The sequence below is a fragment of the Microcebus murinus genome, chromosome 18 (genome assembly GCF_040939455.1).
Source record: "Microcebus murinus isolate Inina chromosome 18, M.murinus_Inina_mat1.0, whole genome shotgun sequence".
In the NCBI taxonomy this organism is placed as follows: domain Eukaryota; kingdom Metazoa; phylum Chordata; class Mammalia; order Primates; family Cheirogaleidae; genus Microcebus; species Microcebus murinus.
Genome location: NC_134121.1, coordinates 1,377,387 through 1,385,151, shown reverse-complemented (window position 1 = coordinate 1,385,151; position 7,765 = coordinate 1,377,387). Strand labels below are relative to the sequence as shown.

General features: G+C 63.0%; 2 non-coding genes across 2 annotated transcripts; both read left to right on the top strand.

Annotated features, from left to right (window-relative positions):
• The first annotated feature begins 454 nt into the window (after window positions 1-454).
• On the top strand, window positions 455-573 carry LOC142862003 (5S ribosomal RNA). Its single transcript, XR_012913149.1, has one exon. It is a non-coding gene; the product is annotated as a 5S ribosomal RNA (ribosomal RNA).
• Window positions 574-4,370: 3,797 nt separating this feature from the next.
• On the top strand, window positions 4,371-4,489 carry LOC142862002 (5S ribosomal RNA). The gene has a single exon (XR_012913148.1). It is a non-coding gene; the product is annotated as a 5S ribosomal RNA (ribosomal RNA).
• The last annotated feature ends 3,276 nt before the right edge of the window (window positions 4,490-7,765 follow it).

The following is a 7,765-nucleotide window of genomic DNA, read 5'->3' as shown; positions in this document are numbered from 1 at the left end:
GGCAGCCCACCCACAGGGCGAGGGGGGGGCGCAGCTGAAAGGGGTTGTGGGGGAGGGCGGCCCCTGGCTGGGGTCAAAGGGCGAGCGTCCCGCGCGTGCGCAGTCAGCGGCAGCGACGCGCTGGGGGTGGGCAGCGGGTAGGTGAAGGAGGCCGGGCGAGGAGACGAGGGGGGCTGGGAGGGCTCCACCTTGGCGAGTCCAGCCGTGGAGGCGCATCTTGTGTGAGTGTGAGTGAGTGTGAGTGTGTGTGTGTGTGTATAGAGAGACAGCCCCCCACCCCGCCCCGCCCCGCCCCGCCCCGCCCATCACCCCCGTCCCTGGGAGCCAGCGGGACCCGGCCGGCGAACTCAACCGGCCCGGCCCGGCCCGGCGCGGGGCCTGGGGCGGGAGGCGGCGGCGGGGAAGCCCAGAGAGGCTCGGCTTCTCGAGCGGGGCAGGGGCGCCCTCCGCCGCGGTCTAGGGCCACACCACCCTGAACGCCCCCGATCTCGTCTGGTCTCGGAAGCTAAGCAGGGTCGGGCCTGGTTAGTACTTGGATGGGAGACCGCCTGGGAATACCGGGTGCCACAGGCTGCTGCTTTTTTTTTTTTTTTCTTGCCTCTTGTTCTGTCCCCTTTCTGGGAGCGAGGCGGCGGCCCGGGGTGGGGGTCACCCCCACCCTCAGCGCCCGCGCGGTGCCTGGCGCCCCAGCCCGCACCGTGGGGCCTCCTCTTGTCCCAAGCCGCGACACCGCCGCCACGCGGCAGCATGCGTGGCATCTGGACTGTCAGGTCTCAGACCAAAGGTCTGCTCTGTGGGAACCGACACGCTGGAGGAAACCTTGAGAGTCTGAGAGGGGAGGGAGTTCCAGAAGAAGGCCAGGATGTCATTTTGAGGGAGTATGTGACCAGAACTCGTCCCGTTGCTTTTGGGGTTCTATGGGCTACACGCAGGAATCTTTGGTGGTGGCACCTGATGTTGGGGGATCCGGAGTCACACCCAGACCTGCTCCACAGGCCTCCTTTTACTTTTCTCTTCGGATTCATTATTTTTAAAAAGTGTCTCTTACCTCTAGGATTGCATTTTCTTTTCTCTCTCTTTTCAAGCAGATGATGGGAGTACAAGTATTCAGGTGACATGTGTTGCCCGTGCCGCCCTCCCCCCTGTGTTCTTTTTTTTTTTTTTTTTGAGACAGAGTCTCGTTTTGCTGCCCAGGCTAGAGTGAGTGCCATGGCGTCAGCCTAGCTCACAGCAACCTCAATCTCCGGGCTCAAGCAATCCTGCTGCCTCAGCCTCCCGAGTAGTTGGGACTACAGGCATGCACCACCACGCCCGGCTGTGTTTTTCTATATATATTAGTTGGCCAATTAATTTCTTTCTATTTTTAGTAGAGACGGGGTCTCGCTCTTGCTCAGGCTGGTTTCGAACTCCTGACCTGGAGCAATCCGCCCGCCTCGGCCTCCCAGAGAGCTAGGATTACAGGCGTGAGCCACCGCGCCCGGCCCCCCCTGTGTTCTTATTCATATACCTCTCATGTTGTTCCAGCGTATTGTGGGGGTACCAATGTTAAGGTCGGGTGCCTTGCCCTCTCCAAGCCTCCCCCCTCGGGTCAGAGCTTCAAGTGCGCCCATCCCCCAGTCGGTGCGCACCCACCCCATGCCTAATGGATGTGTATGCCCCTCCCCTCCCCCCACCCGCCCGACACCCACCCGATGAAGGTGATTCCTCTCTGTCCACTTAGGCGTCCATCCGTTCGTACCAATTTGCTGGTGAGCGCGCTCACGTGGTGCTCGTGTGTCCATTCTCGGGATACTTGGCTTACTGGAACGGGTTCCAGCTCTGGCCAGGAGAACACGAGAGGCGCCCTCTCACCGCTGCTCCTCACAGCCGAATGGCACTCCGTGGTGTCCACGCGCCACATTTTATTGATGCACTCCTGGATGGATGGGCACTCGGGTCGCTTCCACGTCTTTGGGATTGTGAATTGTGCCCTAACTGTAACCCTAACCCTTACCCAGCCCGTCTCCTCTGCCCCTGCCTGACGCACTCCTCCCCGGCCAGGCCCGTCACTGTCCTGGGCCCCCGCCTGACCGGCTCCTCCCCGCCCGGCCGGTCACCGTCCTCTGCCCCTGCCTGACACGCTCCTTCCCGCCCGGCCTCTCACCGTCCTCGGCCCCTGCCTGACCGGCTCCTCCGTCGCCTGGGCCTTCCAAGGGCTTGGTGTGGATGCTGCTTCCAGGAAGCCCTCCAGAAACCCGGCAGCAGGGTGGCCGCAGCAGTCTCCAGCAGCCGTCCCTAAGTCGCGTGAGTGCGGGGGACGTGCCCCAGCTGTGCCGCGGGGGCCCAGCCTGGTGTCTTCCCTGAGGCCCTGCGGCTGCCGGCTGGGCTGCCGCTCCCCGCAAGGGGAGAGCCGCGGAGGTGGGGACCGCATCATGATGGGGACGTACACGCAGCTCTCCACGTCGGATTCCGGGGCTCTCTGTCCTGCCCGAAGGCCCAGCTGGCCTGCGGGTCCTTAGAGTGGCAAAAACCTCCGAAAACTGAGACTGAGGGTCCGGTGGGTGTCTGCACTTTTGTGCTGGGCACCCCAGGGGGGCCCGGGGGCTGGCTGGACAACGTGGTCTGCTGGGCGGGGGGGGGGGGTTGGAGGAGCAACTGATGCCCTTTGCACTTTGGGTAGCAAGAGTCTGAGGTGTCTCTGAGCCCTGTGCCCTGTGGGGGTGGGGCGGGGGGGAGTTGGAGGAGGAGGAGGAGGAGGAGGTGGGAAGGGCCGGGGCCTGCAGTCCTGTTCCCGGGGTGGCACGGCAAGTGGCTTCTTCCACAGGCTGCTTGGCCTTGGCTCCCTGCACCTGGGCCTTTGGAGGACCGGCCCTGTGCTTGCCAACACTTCCTGCAGGGACCCAGAGCTGGGAGGTGGCATCTCTCAGCCCTGGGTCGGGCAGAGCCCCAGCGGGCCATGCCCACAACCTCTCTCAGCACCGGTCCCCCAGAATGCTCCTTTGGGACCAGGATTCTCTTGCGGTGACTCTTTAAGGTCTGGCCCCTGGATGGAGGGGCACCAGGAGTAGAGGAGCAGGAAGGGGAAGGGGGTGGCCATGCGAGGGGACACTTTGAGGCCAAGTCCCAGCTTCAGCCTGATCCTCCTGGGAACCCCGCTCTGAGACAAGGAGCCGGGCTTCGCATTCCCACAGCAGCCAGTCGTGGGCTGAGGACACCTGGGGCGTTGGGAACTCCCTGGCTTCTCCTTGGTTTAACATCTAGAGCTGCTTGTGAATCGCGCCGCCACACACACCGCCGTCACACACACCCGAGCGCAGGTGTCTTCCGCACAGACTGCGGGCCTCGCTCTTCTGAATGCCGCTGGCTCGCCACCCACCCACGGGTGAACCTGGTCAGGGTGCTTTCTCTCAGGGGCAGACTCTTTTCCGGGCGGGCTACCGGTGTCTCTGTTTGCTCGTTTCTTTCTTCCATTTCGGGAAAGTCTTCCTTGCTGGGTGTGGAAATCTCCTATGCCTTCCCTCGCCTATTCTGTCAGCTTTAAAATTCTCTTTCAGTTGCCACCCTCACAGATGGATTAGGAAACTCTTTCCGGTGCACTCATTAGTGAAATGACCTCCAGGAAGCTGGAATCCAATATCTAATGGCCGATTTTTAGCGAGTCCACACGCCAGGGTGGTCGGGGTCCAATGCAGCCCCGGCCAGGCCCAGGCCCCTTGGACTGGGCCACAGGAGGACACGGAGGAGGGTCCCGGCCCCCACGAAGCGGTGCCGGCAGTTCTCCACGGGCTTGGGCGTTTTCCAGAGGTAGGAGATGGAGGGGACTGATTTCTTCAGCGCCCCCCAAACCACGCCACCCCACCCCACCCATGGGACACATCCCCAGAGAGAGACGCCCCATACACTGGCTGTGCCCCAGCCCTGGCCCGGGGGAATAGGCGGCAGCCCACCCACAGGGCGAGGGGGGGGCGCAGCTGAAAGGGGTTGTGGGGGAGGGCGGCCCCTGGCTGGGGTCAAAGGGCGAGCGTCCCGCGCGTGCGCAGTCAGCGGCAGCGACGCGCTGGGGGTGGGCAGCGGGTAGGTGAAGGAGGCCGGGCGAGGAGACGAGGGGGGCTGGGAGGGCTCCACCTTGGCGAGTCCAGCCGTGGAGGCGCATCTTGTGTGAGTGTGAGTGAGTGTGAGTGTGTGTGTGTGTGTATAGAGAGACAGCCCCCCACCCCGCCCCGCCCCGCCCCGCCCCGCCCATCACCCCCGTCCCTGGGAGCCAGCGGGACCCGGCCGGCGAACTCAACCGGCCCGGCCCGGCCCGGCGCGGGGCCTGGGGCGGGAGGCGGCGGCGGGGAAGCCCAGAGAGGCTCGGCTTCTCGAGCGGGGCAGGGGCGCCCTCCGCCGCGGTCTAGGGCCACACCACCCTGAACGCCCCCGATCTCGTCTGGTCTCGGAAGCTAAGCAGGGTCGGGCCTGGTTAGTACTTGGATGGGAGACCGCCTGGGAATACCGGGTGCCACAGGCTGCTGCTTTTTTTTTTTTTTTCTTGCCTCTTGTTCTGTCCCCTTTCTGGGAGCGAGGCGGCGGCCCGGGGTGGGGGTCACCCCCACCCTCAGCGCCCGCGCGGTGCCTGGCGCCCCAGCCCGCACCGTGGGGCCTCCTCTTGTCCCAAGCCGCGACACCGCCGCCACGCGGCAGCATGCGTGGCATCTGGACTGTCAGGTCTCAGACCAAAGGTCTGCTCTGTGGGAACCGACACGCTGGAGGAAACCTTGAGAGTCTGAGAGGGGAGGGAGTTCCAGAAGAAGGCCAGGATGTCATTTTGAGGGAGTATGTGACCAGAACTCGTCCCGTTGCTTTTGGGGTTCTATGGGCTACACGCAGGAATCTTTGGTGGTGGCACCTGATGTTGGGGGATCCGGAGTCACACCCAGACCTGCTCCACAGGCCTCCTTTTACTTTTCTCTTCGGATTCATTATTTTTAAAAAGTGTCTCTTACCTCTAGGATTGCATTTTCTTTTCTCTCTCTTTTCAAGCAGATGATGGGAGTACAAGTATTCAGGTGACATGTGTTGCCCGTGCCGCCCTCCCCCCTGTGTTCTTTTTTTTTTTTTTTTTGAGACAGAGTCTCGTTTTGCTGCCCAGGCTAGAGTGAGTGCCATGGCGTCAGCCTAGCTCACAGCAACCTCAATCTCCGGGCTCAAGCAATCCTGCTGCCTCAGCCTCCCGAGTAGTTGGGACTACAGGCATGCACCACCACGCCCGGCTGTGTTTTTCTATATATATTAGTTGGCCAATTAATTTCTTTCTATTTTTAGTAGAGACGGGGTCTCGCTCTTGCTCAGGCTGGTTTCGAACTCCTGACCTGGAGCAATCCGCCCGCCTCGGCCTCCCAGAGAGCTAGGATTACAGGCGTGAGCCACCGCGCCCGGCCCCCCCTGTGTTCTTATTCATATACCTCTCATGTTGTTCCAGCGTATTGTGGGGGTACCAATGTTAAGGTCGGGTGCCTTGCCCTCTCCAAGCCTCCCCCCTCGGGTCAGAGCTTCAAGTGCGCCCATCCCCCAGTCGGTGCGCACCCACCCCATGCCTAATGGATGTGTATGCCCCTCCCCTCCCCCCACCCGCCCGACACCCACCCGATGAAGGTGATTCCTCTCTGTCCACTTAGGCGTCCATCCGTTCGTACCAATTTGCTGGTGAGCGCGCTCACGTGGTGCTCGTGTGTCCATTCTCGGGATACTTGGCTTACTGGAACGGGTTCCAGCTCTGGCCAGGAGAACACGAGAGGCGCCCTCTCACCGCTGCTCCTCACAGCCGAATGGCACTCCGTGGTGTCCACGCGCCACATTTTATTGATGCACTCCTGGATGGATGGGCACTCGGGTCGCTTCCACGTCTTTGGGATTGTGAATTGTGCCCTAACTGTAACCCTAACCCTTACCCAGCCCGTCTCCTCTGCCCCTGCCTGACGCACTCCTCCCCGGCCAGGCCCGTCACTGTCCTGGGCCCCCGCCTGACCGGCTCCTCCCCGCCCGGCCGGTCACCGTCCTCTGCCCCTGCCTGACACGCTCCTTCCCGCCCGGCCTCTCACCGTCCTCGGCCCCTGCCTGACCGGCTCCTCCGTCGCCTGGGCCTTCCAAGGGCTTGGTGTGGATGCTGCTTCCAGGAAGCCCTCCAGAAACCCGGCAGCAGGGTGGCCGCAGCAGTCTCCAGCAGCCGTCCCTAAGTCGCGTGAGTGCGGGGGACGTGCCCCCGCTGTGCCGCGGGGGCCCAGCCTGGTGTCTTCCCTGAGGCCCTGCGGCTGCCGGCTGGGCTGCCGCTCCCCGCAAGGGGAGAGCCGCGGAGGTGGGGACCGCCTCCTGATGCGGACGTACACGCAGCTCTCCACGTCGGATTCCGGGGCTCTCTGTCCTGCCCGAAGGCCCAGCTGGCCTGCGGGTCCTTAGAGTGGCAAAAACCTCCGAAAACTGAGACTGAGGGTCCGGTGGGTGTCTGCACTTTTGTGCTGGGCACCCCAGGGAGGCCCGGGGGCTGGCTGGACAACGCGGTCTGCTGGGCGGGGGGTTTGGAGGAGCAACTGATGCCCTTTGCACTTTGGGTAGCAAGAGTCTGAGGTGTCTCTGAGCCCTGTGCCATGTCGGGGGGGGGGGTGCGGGGCGGAGGAGGAGGAGGAGGAGGTGGGAAGGGCCGGGGCCTGCAGTCCTGTTCCCGGGGTGGCACGGCAAGTGGCTTCTTCCACAGGCTGCTTGGCCTGGGCTCCCTGCACCTGGGCCTTTGGAGGACCGGCCCTGTGCTTGCCAACACTTCCTGCAGGGACCCAGAGCTGGGAGGTGGCATCTCTCAGCCCTGGGTCGGGCAGAGCCCCAGCGGGCCATGCCCACAACCTCTCTCAGCACCGGTCCCCCAGAAGGCTCCTTTGGGACCAGGATTCTCTTGCGGTGACTCTTTAAGGTCTGGCCCCTGGATGGAGGGGCACCAGGAGTAGAGGAGCAGGAAGGGGAAGGGGGTGGCTATGCGAGGGGACACTTTGAGGCCAAGTCCCAGCTTCAGCCTGATCCTCCTGGGAACCCCGCTCTGAGACAAGGAGCCGGGCTTCGCATTCCCACAGCAGCCAGTCGTGGGCTGAGGACACCTGGGGCGTTGGGAACTCCCTGGCTTCTCCTTGGTTTAACATCTAGAGCTGCTTGTGAATCGCGCCGCCACACACACCGCCGCCACACACACCCGAGCGCAGGTGTCTTCCGCACAGACTGCGGGCCTCGCTCTTCTGAATGCCGCTGGCTCGCCACCCACCCACGGGTGAACCTGGTCAGGGTGCTTTCTCTCAGGGGCAGACTCTTTTCCGGGCGGGCTACCGGTGTCTCTGTTTGCTCGTTTCTTTCTTCCATTTCGGGAAAGTCTTCCTTGCTGGGTGTGGAAATCTCCTATGCCTTCCCTCGCCTATTCTGTCAGCTTTAAAATTCTCTTTCAGTTGCCACCCTCACAGATGGATTAGGAAACTCTTTCCGGTGCACTCATTAGTGAAATGACCTCCAGGAAGCTGGAATCCAATATCTAATGGCCGATTTTTAGCGAGTCCACACGCCAGGGTGGTCGGGGTCCAATGCAGCCCCGGCCAGGCCCAGGCCCCTTGGACTGGGCCACAGGAGGACACGGAGGAGGGTCCCGGCCCCCACGAAGCGGTGCCGGCAGTTCTCCACGGGCTTGGGCGTTTTCCAGAGGTAGGAGATGGAGGGGACTGATTTCTTCAGCGCCCCCCAAACCACGCCACCCCACCCCACCCATGGGACACATCCC